At 44.9% G+C, this 18554-nt stretch overlaps 1 protein-coding gene across 8 annotated transcripts in view; it reads right to left on the bottom strand.

Moving 5' to 3' along the window:
• The window catches only part of Fyn (FYN proto-oncogene, Src family tyrosine kinase), a 197793-nt gene that overhangs the window by 136017 nt on the left and 43222 nt on the right, over positions 1-18554 (bottom strand). The window contains exon 1 of one of the 8 annotated variants that reach the window (XM_060373355.1): positions 12778-13000. The exons of the other annotated variants lie outside the window; for them this stretch is intronic. The gene's annotated coding sequence lies outside the window, so the exon portion shown is untranslated. Of the gene's footprint in view, positions 1-12777; positions 13001-18554 lie in introns of those variants that run through there. 8 annotated transcript variants of the gene reach the window in all.

Below are 18554 nucleotides of genomic sequence, written 5' to 3'. Positions count from 1 at the left end.
ATGGAGAGGACCTAGACCCCTGCTCAGATGTTGGCAATAGGCAGCTCAGTCTTCATGTGGGTCCCCTAGTATGGGGAGAAGAGGCTGTCTCTGGCATGGATTCTATTGCCTGCTCTTTGATCATTTCCCCCTGGTGGGAAGGCCTGGCCAGGCCAGAGGAAGAGGATGCAGGCAGTCCTTGATGAGACCTAATTGGCTGGGGTCATTGGTAGGGGAGGAAGGCTCCCCCTTTCTGAGAATTAGGAGATGAAGAAAGGGGAAGAAGGAGAGAGGGTGGGATTGGGAGGAGACAAGGAAGGGGGCTAAAACTGGGATGTAAAGTGAATACATTTTAAAAATTTAAATTAAAAAAGAGGTTCTCAGGAGAAAGCATGCTTGACTGATACACTCAGCTGAAGGAGAGCACACAGGGGATGCTTTTAAATCTCCCTTTGTGTGCTTCTTCTGGCAAAGAGGAAAGAGGCAGGCTCCTGAGTTCCCTGGATGGACCAGGTACTGCTACATAGTGGCACAGGGGGTGGCGTGTGATTCTAAAAACACCTGAGGTGATTTCAGAGCACAGAGAGGCTACATGGCATGAAATAACCTAAGACCACAAAATGGGAGCTCCCTCCCCTTTCAAGCTGTCAGACACCAAGCTCTCAGGTGGCTGCTGCCACTCTGGCAACACTCCTGTGTAACACACCCGATGACCCTTCCTTCACCAGACATGCACCCTCATGGGCTTGGGTCTTCTCTTATTTCCACAGCATCTCTTACTTGCAAGGATGGATTTCAATTTATCTACAATGACACTGGTTTTCTACTTAAGGCAATCATATGAAATTTCATCTAAAAATAAAAAAATTAGCTTCTAATAGAAAAGATAAATCTGAGAGACTATTGTATTGTTGGCAGATGGGGTACACAAATGACTCAAGTTTGGGAAACACTGATACATAGAAGCATAGCCCATGAGTCAGAGACACTGGGTTTTAGTTCTAATTGCCACCAAGTAGGCAATAATGACTAATTTTATCGCCTTATAAAGAAATAGTTCTTTCATTGAAGGTAGTAGTTCCTCCGGACAGAGAACTGTAGCTCAAAGAGAGCAATAATATTTTAGCAAACTCTACTTTGTAACCTGAGTCCTGTCTCTTGTGCATAATATAACAGATGCCTGCGCTAAATGACTGAACATTAAGGTCTGAGGATTTATATTGATGGCAAAATGATAATAAGAGAATGTAAGTTTGAAGCGAGAGAAGTTGTTCCTCTTGCAAAGGATATAACAAGGGCCCTTTGGCTGTCACTAGAATGTGAAGATAGGGGTATGGAAAAGCCTCCTCTGATTCACACAGGTCTCCACTGAGAGTCTTCCAAGGCCATCAGGGGAATGAGATTACAAAGGCAATCTGTCACGGTTTGTGACTCCTTTTGATGTCAGGCTGGTAAGGCTATTGTGTATTACTTCCATGGCACTGATCAGAGGAATCGCTTCCAACAGTAGCCTCCCACATGAACTGTACATCTGACATTTTTGTTCAGCTCTGTTCCATCCCAACATACCCCAAACCCTTAATGCTAACTTCTGGAAATGAGCCTATGTGCACACTCACGGTTCCTTCCAAGTTGAGAGCTCAGGAAGCAGCAAACCAACCGGTGCATCATGTGTCTTCCAACAGTGCGAGTGTCCAGAGGCCCAGCCCACTTCCCACATGCTTGCACACCCCTGTCCCCTGCTCAAGCCTACCCTGTGGGTGAAGGCAGACATGGAACCTGCTAGGCTATACTCCCTACTCCAGGAGGAGACGTTTGAATCAAAGTATTCTATGCTTCTTAACATTCTTAACAATCCTGTACATTCCTGCTGTGCTAAATGTCATATCCCAGCAGACCTCACTCTGGAACCGGGATCCTTCTCCTGTGCGCTGTTGTTTACTTGTTTTAAAACTATTTCTACAAAGCACCCATTGTTCTCTACTCTCTGTATCACTGCATGATACACTGACAAGCTACTGCTCCTGCATGAATAAAAGTGTTTTCCCCAATGAACGACAGAGTCGATTGGCACTGGGAGCAAGTCTTGTTCAGCAACAACCCATGTATGTGGCAAACACAGCTAAACCCTGGCCTTCTGTACCCCGTGAACCTACAACTAAATAGTCAGCAGCTGTTAACTCTAGGGGCTCGGTTTAGACACACAAGACAGAGGGATGCTTTTCACGATGTGTGCTCTCACTTGAGAATTTCTTTAGACTTACTAAGTTGCTAGAATGGCAGGGAATAGATAGGTTTTCATTTCATTTAAGTCATCAGGTTTAGAAACAAAATCAAAGGCTTGAAACATTACATAGTATGTCATAGCTGATTTGATGATGGGAGTAGTAACATGATGTTCTGATCTTCAAATGTAAGCCTGGCCAGCACTGGACATCACAGGCTCAAGTGCTTCTGCACCCTTTGTTCTAACTGACTCCAGTCCCACAAAGAGGTTTGTTTGAGAACAAAAGGCAGTACAAGGTTTCTCAGACTGTATCTTTTACTATATATACTTTTGGGTGACTGTCCCATCCTTGTCCCCATGTGGCTGTAGCTATCTAATGTATGACTGGACAGAGATGAGTAACTGACTTAAGACCTATTCCTCTGTCGGGTAGGAACCTAGAAATAGTGTGGCCTGGCTTAAAATGGAAAAGTCACACCAACCCGACTATTCTGCAAGGAATCTGGACTTGAAGGCTGATACTGGCTAAGCCGACAGACATCCTTTTTGTGATCCACTGGGGCCAGGTTCCACAGGGCTACAGTTGGTCTGCAGACACAAAGAATGCAGAAGACAGACAAAAAGACAGAGAGGACATGGAGGCTGCAGACAGCACACAGGGAATGGGTTCTGTTCTAATGGCTTTCTAGCTCCCAAGAGGCTTCCTCAGTGATGTTTTCTGTTCCTAATTCTGTTCGATCTCTCTCTTTAAGAGCAACAAACACTGAAGATAAAAGAAATCATTAACTTTGCAGATGGGTAGTCTTTACCCCTCTATCAAGAAAACTTCTCTTTGCAAGAGAGACCATTATGTAAAACACACTCTCTCTCTCTCTCTCTCTCTCTCTCTCTCTCTTTCTCTCTCTCTCTCTCAAAATGCAGAGTTATGGAACTAAGTTCCAAAGACGCCATCTACAAAACATTCCTATACCTAAGGCTCTGGAATGATTGCAGAAAGGTGGCAAGAAGATTGCAGGAGCCAGAGAACCAGGAAGTTTGCTATAAGACTGCCTCCTAGGAACGTCAGAAGCTACATCATAAAGTTTCAAATGTTAAGAGACAGTTTTCTGGGTAAAATCATCTCAGAAACAAGTTCCATCTTGCTGACAGGGTCAAAACCAAGTTCATATTCCCAGGCCCTGGAACCCAGCTCCTATCCTGCTTCTTCAGGTATTTCTTGTTTGTCTGTTAACCACTAATGGATATAAAGAGGGAAGTTGCCATTATCGGTTATCTAAGCTAAGGCACACACATAAATGTGTTGCCTGTCTTGACTTAAAGCTTGCCCACTCCTTTGGATACCCAGGGGGAGGTGATCAGAGAGCCTGACACTGAGTTCATACCAGAGAAAGCCCCTGCTCCCCTTACTAGGGATCCCATTGGTTACAAATATTTAATGGGCTACATTAAGCTTCTGTCTCTGAAGTGAGTTTCCACTCAGAACCCAACACAGAAATATTTAAGCAAGAGCTGAACAAGGACAACAATACAGATGCTATTATGCCTCAAGCCTACACAAAGAGCTACAGGCAACATTAAAAAAAAAAACAAAACAACAAAAAACAAACAAACAAAAAAAAAACACGACTATGCGTGGGAAAAAGTCTTTTCTAGGGAAGACCACACCAATTGGTTATCCAATACCAAATGGTCAGTCCTGAAAACATACATGCAAGTAACAGGCTGGTCCACAGCACAAGTGACTAGCGAGGGATTGTAGAGTGATACCAAATGTGCTAACAGTAGGTCAAAGAAGGCTGGCAAGCCTTGACATGGGTCCTGAGGATCGGAACTTGGGTCCTCATGGTTGTTTAGTAAGCATTTTACTGACAGAGCTATCTCCACAGCTGTGTGTGTGTGTGTGTCTGTGTGTGTATGAGTGTGTGTGTGTGTATTAATGACTGTATTTGGGGTAGAAAATATTTCTGTAACTATAATAATTGTTAGAATTATTTGGAAAAGTATTTGACTATTTGAAACAAGAAGACTCTGGACACGAATCCCTTGGTGGGTGTGGGGAAAGCAGGTTGGTATTTGGTGCACCTGATGCATGAAGACAGTGGCTGGCTTTCCAGGTAGCCCAGCTCACCAGGAATACTAGTTTTGAAGCTGCAAACAAAAAGAGGAAAACTTTGTTTTGATGCCCAGTGAACATGCTCAACGACCTTCTTAGCATGTGGACGGTGTGTGCGACCAAACCAGTCTAAGAACAGCTTTTGCGAGAGCTTCCTATCCCCTCAGATGGAAGTCACACAGGCTCAGAGCTACACTGGGGAAGTGAGAAAGAGACAGCAGCTGCAATCAGTACTGTGTCTCCGTGAGTATGTAAGGGGCCTTAGGGAGAGCAGGGCTTTGACTGGGCTGGCAGGAGGGAAAGGTGCCAGGCCTCCAGGAGGAGACAGCACAGATGGAGATGCTTCAGGGGAGCAGAGCAGAAATGCCCAAGGCGAAAACCCCAGACTTTTTCATCTAAATGAATGTGTTAATGGCTCCCAGGGAGCGGGTATGAGAGGGCTTAGCACATATGCCTTCTCTACTGTACTGGCTGTAAATAACCCATGTGCTCGTCTGTGCCATCTGCTTGGTGTACATTTTGTGGAACTGTGTAGAAAACAATGAGGCAGAGAAAGAGTAAATGGCTACTAATATTTAAGTTGATACTCTGAAAAATCAAATATGCTCACACAGCTAAATCATTACCCTTCTTTGCTACACCACAAGTGTTCCTTTTTCTTTTTTTATTGGGGCCAGGGCAGGACAGCGGGTAGCTACAGAGTTTCCTAAAGGTCAAAGATCAGATCACAAACAGAATGAAGCTAAAAGACAAATCTCCTATTACTGGATTTCATGCACCTTGGAGCAATTACACGTAACCAATCCAGGCTACAATTTTTTCAGCGGCACACAAGGGCTGTTTGTGATTTGCTTTCTGAGTACTACCTGACAGGTATCTCTAAAATATCACATTCTTTAGATAAAAGACATGCGATGCTTTTGTAGAGGGAGTCACACCCTGTATAAAGCGCCTACTGCGCACGACCGAATATTAATTATCTTCACATCTTCATGCACAGAGTGAGGCTGCTCAGACACGTGTTAGTTCCTCGCAATTAGATAAATGCTGGAAACAATCCATGCACCCAAACCACTGCCAAGTGAACACTTGCTTCACTGTTCACCTCCATCCTAAGCGGAAGGGGCCTGCAAGAGTGAGTGTGTCACAGTCGCAGACTCGGCGCCGCAGGTAAGCGTCAACGCTGGATTCGTATTTCTGAGCTGGGTACTGGCTATTTTCCCTCTTACAGATTTGCAATTACCCGCAACCTACTACCTCCTGAGTGATTTGAAAGACTTGATAGATTTGAAAGGCTGCATAAAACTCCGCACGGGTCAATGACCGGCCTAAGAAATACAACCTTCACAGGGGTCCAGCCACATCTGTTTCATTTAAGTGTGTATCTCGTCTTGATGGGATCCCAGAAATGACTGAGGTTGGGTCTTAATACAATGGGTCCCCAAGTTGCTCAAATGCTTCTGATGGCTTTCAACTCTAGGTGCTTGGAAGAAAGGGGTGGGGATGAGTACAGTGGTTAAGAGCCAGCATGCAGGCTCCTCAGACAGCCCTCACATGCAGATGAGGAACTGAGCTGTCAATGAAATGCCTCACCTCCCCAGACCTGAGTTTTGCCATCTGCAAAATGGAGATAACGGTAACCCCTCTCTCACAAGGTTTCCAAAAAGTGTCAAGTGAATCAGTGAAGGTCTTCCGATGGAAAGCTCATGCTGTGTGTCATCTAGACCTTCACTGTGTGGGGCAAGAACCCACCTGGGTGCTGGGACAGCAGAGGAAAAGAGGTCTCCCTTGAATCTTGAACAAGCTTGAGGATGAGTGGGGGTACCTACTGCTACGTTATCATGATAGAAGTGCCAAGAATGTCCCAGTGAGACGGGAGTGTCACCGCGTGTAAGGCACCCTGGAAGCAGGCCCTTACTTCTCATTCTAGCCCAATGTGGGTGCCTCACCGCCATCTTCACGTATGCTAGTTCTGCAAGAGAAGGTGCCAGGCCTGCTCTCAGAAGCTGAAAACTTAAGGCGAAAGTCCCACAACACACTTAACACCAGTTTTAGTAAAGACTTTAAAGATAGGTCAGAACAGCCAGGCATGGTAGCACAGGCCTTTGGTCCCAGCACTCAGGAGGCAGAGGTAGGCCGATCTGAGACCAGCCTGATTCACATAGTGAGCTGCAGGTTAGGAAGGGCTACATGATAAGACCCTGTCTCATAAAAAGCAAAACAACAACAAAAAAAGTGAAAAGAAAATAAAACGTAACTATTGGGTAAACCTTAAAAATGGCTTAGGTTTTATGGATTAAGATTCCATTCCAAAGACATAAAATGGGAAGGAGAAAGATGAAAAGTCAAGTGCTAAGGTCACTTCCACTGATGAGGCCTATAACAGATAGGCCTATAACAGATTCTCCATAACGCAAAGTAAAAACCCTGAACATGAAGAGGTCAAGGTTTGTTTCTTGTTTCCCACTGGAAGCTTTTGGAATCAACTAAGAGAAGGGTATAAAATAATTAAAACTGTGAGTTTAATAGAGTTAAATTTTAACATTTATTTCAATGAAAAACAGAAAATAATTAAGAACCTGAAACAGGAAAAGGTACATGGAAAAATTGTGTGTGCATAATATATACAAATACACACAATGTAGAATCAGACTAAGAGACCATAAACTCTGAATTTCACCCAGAGATGACAATTTTTCTAGGACTCAGTAGGCACTTTAAAAATACTCGCTTGGTATGAGCCTTTAAACCAAGTCAGTGCTTGGACTCCAACAACAACGGAAGGAATCAGCAAAGACAACATCTTACACTGAAATGAACACACATGGACATCAGGTAGAGAGGGCAGAGGTACCAGTGGGAGCTGACTGTTAACTATGTAAGGACAAGAACAGAGAACTGTCCAGAAGGAGGAGGAAACATTCCGGGATAAGCTGTGTACCTAAGGCAGTGGGCTGGCTCTGTGTGTGTTTGTGTGAGCACACATGTGTGTGCATATGTGTGCATGTGTGTGTGCCTCTGTGTCTGTGTGTGCCTACGTGTGTACGTGTGTGTGCATGTATGTGTGCCTGTGTGTGTATGCATGTTATGTGTACATGTGTTCGTGTGTGCCCATGCGTGCATATATGTATGCATGTTTGTGTAGACGCTTTAAGGACTTCCCAATACTTTCACTGAAAAAAAAAATAGCTTCTCTTTAAAATAAATTTGATAAGACAGAATTTTAATATTCTAAGTTTGATTATGCGATTAGCTATCTCATGAGGTTTATTTTTGGAAAAATCTAGCCTCACCGATTTCTTGGCTGTCAGGAACAGGAACCAGGACCCAGGGAGCCTCTGTCGCCCTCACCCATGGCTTCCATGCCTGAGTGCATCCCCATCCACGATGGCCAGGCTGGAGTCCAGACAGTAATGCCTGCTGGGACTCCTACTGCCAAGAACACAGCATCTGGCCTGATGGGCAGATGATGAGCGGTAAGACCACTGGAGGAGAGGACTCCTTCCATGCCTTCTTTAGTGAGACAGGTGCTGGCGGGCACACGCCCTGGGCAGTGATCACAGACCTGGGACCCACAGCCACTGATGAAGTTCACACTGGCACCTAATGCCAGCAACTCCACCCTGAGCAACTCATCACAGGCAAGGAAGATGCTGTCAATAACTGTATCTGTGGCCACCACACCCCTGGCAAGAAGATCACTGACCTTGTCCTGGACCGAATTCCTAAGCTGGGCACAGGCCTTGAGGGCTTCTTGGGTTTCCATAGCTTTGGCGGGGAGGACTGGCTCTGGGTTCACCTCCCTGCAGATGGAGCGGCTCAAGCCGACGTTCTCCATTGACTCCCCAACCTCCCAGGTTCTCACCTCTATTGCTGAGCCCTACAATTCCACCCTCACCACCCTGCAGCACTGACTGTGCCTTCAGGGTAAGCAGGGAGGCCATCTATGACATCTGTTGTAGAAACCTCAACACTGAGGATCCAACCTACACTGTAACGGCCTTACCATCCAGATTGTGTCTGCTTCCCACAGATTTGAGGGGGCCCTGAATGTTGACCTGACAGAACTCCAGACCAAATGGTGCTGTAACCTTGCATTCACTTTCCTTTGGGCACAGACGCCCATCATCTCTGCTGAGAAAGCCAACCACAATCTGCTTTCTGTAGCAGAGTTCGCCAACATCTGCTTTGAGCTGGTCAACTAGATGGTGAAACGTGACCCTCGCCATGGTAAATACATGGCTTGCTGCCTGCTGTACCGTGGTGATGTGGTGGAATTTCGGCAACGAGTTCTTTCTCTTTTAGAGTATGTCTCATCATTGAAATTTCCCACAGTAACCAAGAGAGTAACTGAAGGGTTTATTAAGTATCAAGAGTGTGTGGCATCTTTATCTTGCACAACTGACTGCCTGGCTTTACAAGATGGGCACCACTAACCCTGTACATGTAGAACCGAGAAACTTTACACCTGAGGTGTGAGGAGCTGGAATTCAGGCGAACCTGGTCTCATGATCGCTGTGCTATTGCCGTGTTACACATGCGAATGGCAGGGGAGGAATCCCAATATTTATAAAAATACACCAATACTAAAGTACAAGCTAAATGCAGACAATATATTTGGATTTACCTACAATATTCATGTTAGCTATTCTTTAAATTCCTTTGATTTTGTTATGTTTTCCAAATTATGGTATGAAGCATAACCAAATGCTAAAACTGACTCCATTTAAGGTAGTGACATTACTACATCACGCTTGCAGTAAGAATTCAGTAACTATACCAGTAGGCAACCTTTCATTAATACAAACCTGAATGTGAAGAAATAACAATATAAAAACTCTCTTTAGGAGGAATAAAATTACAATGTAAAAAACTTCTGCTCGATAGATCAGGCAGAGGTCATAGTTTCTCAGTAAAAATTTTCATCCACTGATACAGAAGCTTTTTGATATGTTACAAGAATTCATCACAGTGCTGACTGCAAGGCCAGAACAAAAAATAAAATTAAATAAAAATAAAATTGGTGAATGAACAGCACCATATGTAAATTACTAAGATACAATTACACGATTGAATTTTAAAATAGTTTTAAATAGGAGGTTCTAGATGATTGAGAAGTTAATTTAAAAAAAAATGGTGCCAAGTACCACAAGAGTAAGAAAACTAATATTTGCTAAGATGTTGTCTTTTACTTTTTTTTTTTAAATAACAGTGTGTGCTGGATATTTCTGCAATTTTGTTCAAATGACTACAGGACCTGGAAAAGCTGTTGTTGCTATTGATGCATAACGTATTGCTATATTTTTATATAAATACTGATCTTTTAATATAAATATTTACATGAATATATCACTTTAAGTTATGTAAATGTTAGGTGTGATGTCAGCTTTTGAGGGAAAGTACTCCAGTTTACTGTGCTGTGCTGGCACTGGACATAACTAACAGCCATATTGATTTAGAAACAGTAACATCAATTTTTCCATTTTTAATTTACTCACTTTTACTGTATGTGTATTGCTGTTTTGTCTTCGTATGTGTCTATGTGAGAATGTCGGACCTTACAGTTATAGACTGCTGTGAGCTTCGAGGTGGGTGGATTTGAACTTGGATCCTCTGGAAGAGCAGTCGGTGTCCTAAACTGCTGAGCCGTCTCTCCAGCCCCAATTTTTCATATTTGAAGGGGTGATGCACTGTATTAAACATGGCAGGTCTTGTGCACATGGGTCTGATTACAGAAACTAAAAAGATATTCTTTAAATAACGAGAAATTGCAATGTAAAACTATATTCATTAGCCAAGAGCCTGCAGTGCCTCATTAAATGTTCAAAATAGACTACGTTAGAGAGTCTGGTCCCCGTGAGGAAAAGCCTCTGTGTCCCCATATGTACAGAAGCAGATTTCTGGGCCAAGGGGTGGAATCTGGATAATTTTTACTTTTTTTTTTCTTCCTGTGTGTTTCAGTACTGTTTGGATTTTCAAACAAACAGGCAGGCAATGCCCATATGCTTTCTATTGGTTGGTGGAGACCCTGTTCTTTAGCTGTTGTCCCAGCCAGCCAAGGTTTGGAGGATGGTAGCAGTATCAAGGGATGGGTGACAGAGAGGACAAACTTCAGACAACGACTTCCTGATTTCTCAGATGTTGTGTGTCCACACTCCTCTTCTCTAACAAGTGGACAGAGGCACATGCGTGTTAAAGGCACAGATGAGTGGCCGAGTGACCACCCAGCCATCTTGCCAGTGCTGAGACTGTACCTACTGTGCTGGTCTGGCTAATTTTCTAGCTGACCATCACTACTGAAGGATGGTCTCCTGGGTTCTGTATTTAGCCAAGTGTATTCACATTGATGATCTCCATCTGTTAGCTCCACACACAAAGACTCAGCTTACTTGACAAAGAAATACCGCTTTTCTTAAAGGCTGGATGAGTCTGAAAGTAGACACCCTGTACTAACAGCCCATGGTTTCTGATCACTCTTTTCTTTCTATCTAGGAGAAAATTCGAGCATTGCCTGACAAACAACAGCTAAGTGTCTCTTTGCAGATTCCATCGAGAGCAATGTGCGTCCTTCACTGGGTAGCTGGCCTGGTCCCTACAGTGCTGGGCTGCAACGCTGGCCAGCCTCAGGCCAGCCTCTGAAACCCCGTATCTGTGCACGTGTGCCCTGAAGAATCAGCCGACTGTGAGAAGGGCAGAGAGAACACAGAGGGCCTGATGACTGGCAGGCGTCCCGCTCTGGGTGCCCATTTATCTGAGGTACTGAAGTGTGATGAGATTTCCTCATGCCAGGCTGAAGCACAGGGTTCACTGTCCTGAGAATAAACGTTGTGTTCTCAGTCCTGCGCAGAGACAGGCAAGGTGGGGGGCTGAAAGAAACCGAGAACTACACTGGCTACACACATTCCTTCCAGCTCCTAGGTGCAGTATCAGTCCAGCAGGGGGCTGCTGAGGACAGCTACAGCATGTGCCAAACACGCAACCCGTTCTGCAGACCTGAGGCATGAGTGCTTGGGTTAATCTGTTCAGACTGATTTTGGCCTTAAAGTCTTGATAGACCTTTTTCCCCCTTCTTTTTGAGACAGGCTCTCACTTTGTGGCCTAGCACCTCCTGGAGCTGTGCAGCTCAGACTACTCTCTTTTTCTTTCCTTTTCTAAGGTATGTTGGTGCTCGAGAATAACCCCGCTGGCCTGAGCGCTGAGTTACCATTCTCTGGTAGTGACTGATCTTTGCCATCACACTTGCTTGATGGCAGTACCACTCATTTGCAGGATGCCAACCACACTGTGATTGCCACAGGCTGCTGACAGGGAGCCGTGGCTGTGGGCTGCCCCGGGGGTCTGGTCCTACCTCAACGATGAGACCTGACCCTGGGCCTTGCTGCCACAGCATTGCTCACTAGATCCCTGATGCAGCTGTCACGTGCCTTCTCTATGAGAGCTGTCTACATTTGAGCCACAGTTATTTCCTAAGGGATGCAAAACTCAACAAACTACAAATAAACAGCACAGGCCATGACCTCAAGCTGTCAGGCTGCTGGGTCCCCTCCCACCCTGAACTGTAGCACATATGCAGGCAGTTCTGACTTACAGAGGTGGCTTGGCCCCCTCCTCCGTCTTTTCCCACTCCTGTAATTGCCTAACTCAGTCCCCACGGACCTCCCCGTGGCCAACCCTCCACACCCCACTTGGACCCTGGCTCTAGAGTTCACCAAGCTTCAAGGATGTACTCTTAAAAAGTTCACTAGCAACCTCTGCCAGCCTCGGGCCTGACTTTTAAGACTGAATGACTCCCCTCACCCGCTGGACTATGATCCTCTCTCACAGAAACCACCCTCTCTCTTCCTGTTGTCGTCAGAGGTCCAGAAACCAAGAGCCAGTCAAGAGAGTTCCTCTATTTTGCCTCCTTATCCTACTTGCTACTCGCAATCCTGCAGAAAAGTGAAACACAATTTCCTAGCAGAGCCTGTGAAGCCCAGCACACTCTATACATACAGGGTATCTGTATGGGTACATCCGCTTATTTCTCTTTTGTTTGTGTCATTTAAACACAGCTTATTCCAACATGTAATCTGGAGTCAAAGTCTCTCGCTGCATCTCCAACTGTGGTCTGTTGAGAGCGCCTGATACTGAAAATTCTTTCCTCTCTGCCTACTTTAAAGCACAGATTTCTCCAACACCTTCACCACAGTAAAGAGAGCTTTCCACCATCCCATAACCCTGAGGCAGATTTCAATTTTACACACACACACACACACACACACACACACACACACACAGCAGAAGTCTTTGTGGACCCAGTTTCCACATTTCAACTTTGTGCTTGTTTACTTATTTTTTAAAATTTGTTCAAGTGGGAGGAATTACATGATAAGGATTCCAACTCCCTCCTGGGAGCAAGCCCATCTCCCCTACTTTCTCAAATATACAAGTAAAATTTTAAAATATTCCATACACTCACCCTTTCGTTTCTTCCAGCGGGCCTGGTGATGAGAGCTTTTAAGGCTATTTAAAACTCTCATTTCAAGTCAGGAGTAAGAATCTCATCTACTTCTAACAAAAACAGCTTAAGGATCAACTCTAAACAGCCAGTGTTACTATCTCCGTCCCATAAACCCAAGAACATTACAGGACCATGACACAAGCTGAGAAGGCGTCCCCCAGCTATCAGATGATGGATGTTCTCACTGGTTTCTTCGCTAAGCAGAGCTATTAACAGCAGCAGGGCACTAAATGAAAACCCTCAGCAACAGACTCAAATTGTGTCTGACAAGGCTCACTTCATGAACCTCAGCAACTTCCTACTGAAGAGACGCTGTTTTTATGGGAAGCCCTGTTTATTCAGCCATTGTGCATTTATACTCCCTTGACACATAGATGGTACTTTTATGAAGAATGAATTGCATACAAAATACTATCTGCTTTGGCAACACGCCAAAACATAAAACTTGTTTAAGACATGCAAAAACAAACCACCAGATGCCAATGCTTCTTGCAACCAAAACAAGTGACATTTAAACTTCTCTTTTGAAAAGCAGGGTGGTTAAAGCCTGCTACTGGCTCCTCATTAAGATGAGGAAAACAAAATTAATTCAAAACCAGTAGGAAATGACCCGAGAAGCAGATAAACTGTAACTTTTTAACTATTTTTTTATTCATTTTTTTCCTTTTTCTTTTTTTTTCTTTAAAGATTCATTTATTTATACAGTATTGTACCTGCATGTGTGCCTGCAGGCCAGAAGAGGGCACCGGATCTCATTATAGATGGTTATGAGCCACCATGTGATTGCTGGGAATTGAACTCAGGACCTTTGCAAGAACAACCAGTACTCTTAACCTCAGAGCCATCTCTTCAACCCCCAACTGTAACTTATAATAAATATATTACTATGTTGACTACGGAACTTAGAATATTTAAATTTGGATTTAAATTATTGCATAAACATTATATGCATGGCTAAGTTAGAATGATTTAACTGAAAGGGTAAGACCACCGCATTCATTTGTTGACTTGGTGAATATATACTGACAGGTACTTTGATACAATTCCAGACAGCTCATAGTCCTGTGAAAAACACACATAAAAGCAAGGACATGGTAAGTACTGTAATTATTGAAATGCCACGCTGAGAAATACCAATACTCAAGCAGCTGGTAGGGAACAAAGTACATGAAACAGAGATGGATTCATGCTGGCCAGGCGCATCACTACATTAGAACGCAGTACCGTAACACGATCCCGCTGATGTTAAACAACAACGCGTTATACTGCGTGGAAAGAATCAGAAGATATCACATCCGGGAATTAATCATGGTTGGCTCTAGAAAGGGGAGCAGGAGACGGCTTTGAATTTATCTGATGAGAATTTTGCTTGCATGGGTGTCTGTGTGCTGGGTGCTTGCCTGGTCCCTATGGAGGCCAGAAGAGAGTGTTGAGTTCTTTGGAACTGACACGCAGGCAGTGGTGAACTGCCATGGGGGTGTTGTCAACTGAACCCAAGTCATCTGCAAGAGCAACAAGTACTCTTCACAGCTAAGCCACCTCTCCAGCCACAAAAGGTGGTTTTTAAAAGGACTTTTTTTTTGGTATATTATTTGATTTTTAAAATCAAGTTTTCGGTGTAACACCTGAATAACAGTAAAAAAAAATCATTGAAGCTGATGGTGGAGGAGATGGCGGCAAAGCAAAAGAGATGGATGAGGGAGCGAAGGAGGGGCCCTTCGAACGGGAAGAAGCGAGTGCTGGGCGTGGCAGCGGACCAGGTACCCAGCAGACCATCTATCTGGCTGTGCGCAGTGGAGCCCTTCACCTCTGATCTGGGACACAGCTGCGTCACCACTGCAGCGGGGCCAAACAGTATGGGAAACTGGCTACAGAAGACTAAACGCCACCTGTCACAGGTGACATGCTTGAGCATGGTGAGCTGGGACAAGCGAAACGAGGCCACTGCCTCTGTCTCTTTCACCTCCATTATAAAACCAATCATATTGTGTTTGTGAATGCCAACCAATACCTGTGCTCAGAGACCACAGTCATGGGAGCTAAAATGAATAAGGGGGCACCCAGGAACCACTTATGGGGAGGCAAAATCAAAAATGTGTCTGTGCCGTACCTCAGTAAGACTTCCTACAAGCTTGGTACTGAGGAGAAAATGTCAGACTAAAATGTGTGTTCTCCTGCCCTCTTCCCTTTTTCGGAATGAATTTTTTTTTACGTGGTACTCTTCCATCGTTTTAAATATATGTGACATTTGAACTAAAAAGTCCCCTCCTCTTCCTTTCAGGATTCTACAGTCACATGCTCTGACCCCTTACATCATGCTAACATGACATCAGTTGAGGTCTGTAGTAAGTGTTAAAATATGTGTCTGGGTGGGACTCACAATGGACTGGTAAACGTTTCAAGGAAACCTTAAGGAAGTGCAGAAAAATCCCACGCAAAATAGTGGAACCCTAAAGCTAACTTTCAGTTTATCACATTTCCTCAGGAAACAACTTCCCATTTGCAGCTGGCTACAACACGCCCAACCATTCATTTTAATGCTATTCTTAATCAGCCCAGCATATCGCTGTGCCTCAGGACCTGCGAACAAGCGCATGAAGTCATTACGAGCCACAGGGAAGCACAGTTTTAGCAGGACAGCATCTTCACAAAGAGCTGAGACTCTCGTGTGTAAGTGTGTGGTCTTTAAAGTCTTCACTGCAAACGATGGAAAATGGAAAGACATCCGTTGTGAGATGTGTGCTAGCAATGGCTCCGGGGCTAGCATCACTGGGTGAGCGGTTGCCACAGGACTGCACTGCAGCCTCAGGTCTTCACGGCCTATTAGGGGCAAGTTCGGATGATAGTAAATGAATGGCCCTCCTTTCTCCTGGGGCATCAAGCACAGCCTCAGGCATGCGAAAGGACCTTCTCTGTACACCAGGCTGAACTGTGTACTGAAGTCTGTAAGAGAGCCCAGAGGGCGCCCCTGACGAGAGCAGAGAGGCTGTCCTATCTTAACACTGGGGACATGGCCAGCAGACTCCCTCCCCTCCCGTGTGCCGAACATTCCCATCTCACCCTGTCTTCAACTCACACAGCCCTGCTCTGGGCCATCCCCCGCACCCGCCTACCTCGGGTCTTTGATTCACTTGCTTTCAGCCATTACTCTGGGTTTGTGTTTGTCTTCTTCTCTAGACTCTTTTTCCCTTCTTGCATCTGCTACTCTTTCTCTACCACCACTCCCTGCCAAGTCCACACAGCTTTCAGCCAAGGTGCTGCCACCAAATGCACCCTAGTGCCACTTTGCCTGAGGATCCTTACTCCTATCAAGTGAGAAGCTCACTCACTGAGCCCACATGTTTGTCAGGGACCTTCTTTATCTTCCCGGCCTTGTGCCGAGGAACTGCCTGTTGTTTTTTTCTCCGTGTGTTGCAAGCAGTGCCTTTGCTGCCCAGATTGACCATTAGCAACGAGCGGGTATTAAAGGACAGGAAGAGCCGACACCTCCGATATGTTGAAACAGGGCCCCAGAGAGCTTGCTAGGATCTCTTTGGACTGAGTGTTCAAACAAGATGAAAATTCTACTTCCTGAGGCTTTGCCTGCATGCTTTTGTTTTCAATTTACCTACTATGCTTCCAAGATGTATGCTAAATATGTTTGACTGCTTCAATGCTAACAACAAACAGTTAGGACTTTTATCTGGCAATTAATAGAACATGGGATATTGAAGGTTTGTGTTATTCCGAGGTGCATCATACAGAAGGAAGACGGATGATTTTATGGTTCGAGACCTGGGCTCCCAGAATTTCCTCTACCACACAGTACTGGCCATTGACTGAAGATAGCGACGCCTGCCACACGGCGTTTCTGTGAGGATTACATTCTGTGAGGTAACACAAGAGAGAGCCTAAGAACACAGCCCTCGGCAGCTGCCCGTGAAGTTGCCAATGCGACTTCTGTGCTTTCCTCTGTCCACCCTTCAAGAAGGTCTTTCCTAATCTTGGCCTCTTTGTGATGCAGAATCAGGAAAAATGGTGGGAGGGACACGAGCCATGGTTAGGAGAGTTTCGGGGGGACACATGTAAAAACTGGAGCGTGTGGGGAAAGCTGGAGGGACAAAGGGGGACTTGGCCCCGTGTAGATTCTGTATCCAACTACAGCACTGAGAAATCCAGTCATCACTAGACTATATAAGGCCTTATACTACCATTATAAAATTATACAGAAGGGGTGAAGTGAATATCTTGCTCCTATAAATCAAATAAATGTGGAGGTGGAAGTGGTCCACAGGTAAAAAGGAGGGGAGGTGTGAACCAGGGTTTCTGTCTGGTGAAAGCAACTTGGGAGGCACAGGAAGGCGGCCACTGCCAGTCAGAGGCTGGAGGCCAGGCCAGTTCCCACCCCTGACTCCCTGGCTCTGGTGAGTCATTAGCATCTCTGGGTTGCAGTTTCTTCCCCTGTAAAATGACAGGACGGGAGGACTGCATTATTATGGCACCCCAGTTCGCCTTTAAAAACTGGTCTGGAAGATTTCCAAGAGCTGGGTCCTCCCTTCTTTGGCTTAGGTCACACCTTAGGCCGTAGTATCATGCATATATGTGCATCTAGATGTGTGGGCACATGTGAGAACACACACATACACAGACACACACGTTTTGGAGGTAATCCTGCACAAAGCATTAAACCATCTACAAAGAAAGCTTCCTAAGGGAGCATCTGATCTGAAATGATACCCACTTATGTCCAAACAAGAGAACCCTGAATCTAAAACAGATTTCAGAAAAACCTCAAAGGAAGGTTAATAGCCTCCCCATATGCCAGGAGCATTCCCCATTTCCCTTACCAGGACACTTGTTTTCCTGTGAAACAGATGCCCTTCTTACGCTGCCTCGTTACGTCTCAGTCATCACTGCCTTCATCTCATCTCTCTTCCCCAACTAGGCTAAGTAGCCTTGTTCACTAATTTAGCCCAAATGCCTAGAACAGCACTTTGCTCATACCAGCCACTCTGCTTGCTTTACAGTTAGACACTAAATTCTGTGTTTAATCTTTGGTAAATGTCGAAAACCCATGACGCTGGACCTCTTAGAGACGTGCATAGATGAGAAAACAGGCTTGTGGAAGAAGCTTGCTGGAGTCTACCCAGAATTTCCCTTTCACATTTGTCTAGCCACCTCAATATATATACATACACACACACACACACACATATATATATATACATATATACATACACAATATGATATATATATGATCTTGGGGAAACAGAGAACCTCTGGCGTGCTGGTCCAATGAAGAAGGCCAGTTCTGAACTCACTTGAAGCAAAGGCATCAGAGAATAAACTGTAGCATTTACTTACAGAACAGCAAAGGCCCACAGAATAATGATAGTTTTGCATAAGTGGCGGCTTTCATCTAAGGATCTCAGAACTTATGAGGACCTTGCTCCACTGTGTGAGGATGTCATTATCTGTTCTTGGTCAAGTGGGTTAAGAAGCTGGGTGCTCCTTGACATTACTGCAGGCTGGTTTAAACACACTGTAGGGCCCTGAGTCCTCATCACAGTTTTACTCAACCTTATCAACATCAAAAGCAGCTTTATAACATCATCACAGTGACAGCAGCTTACCTTCTCTTAGGTGTCCCTACATCTGTCACATCTCATGCTAATTCAGGTTGCAGAGAAGTGATGGCATTAGACACTAGGGTGCCGGGCCGACAGAGCCTAGGACTTCCTGAGCTTATCCGAACC

The sequence above is a fragment of the Meriones unguiculatus genome, chromosome 20 (assembly GCF_030254825.1).
Source record: "Meriones unguiculatus strain TT.TT164.6M chromosome 20, Bangor_MerUng_6.1, whole genome shotgun sequence".
In the NCBI taxonomy this organism is placed as follows: domain Eukaryota; kingdom Metazoa; phylum Chordata; class Mammalia; order Rodentia; family Muridae; genus Meriones; species Meriones unguiculatus.
This window is presented reverse-complemented; position numbering and strand designations above follow the sequence as displayed.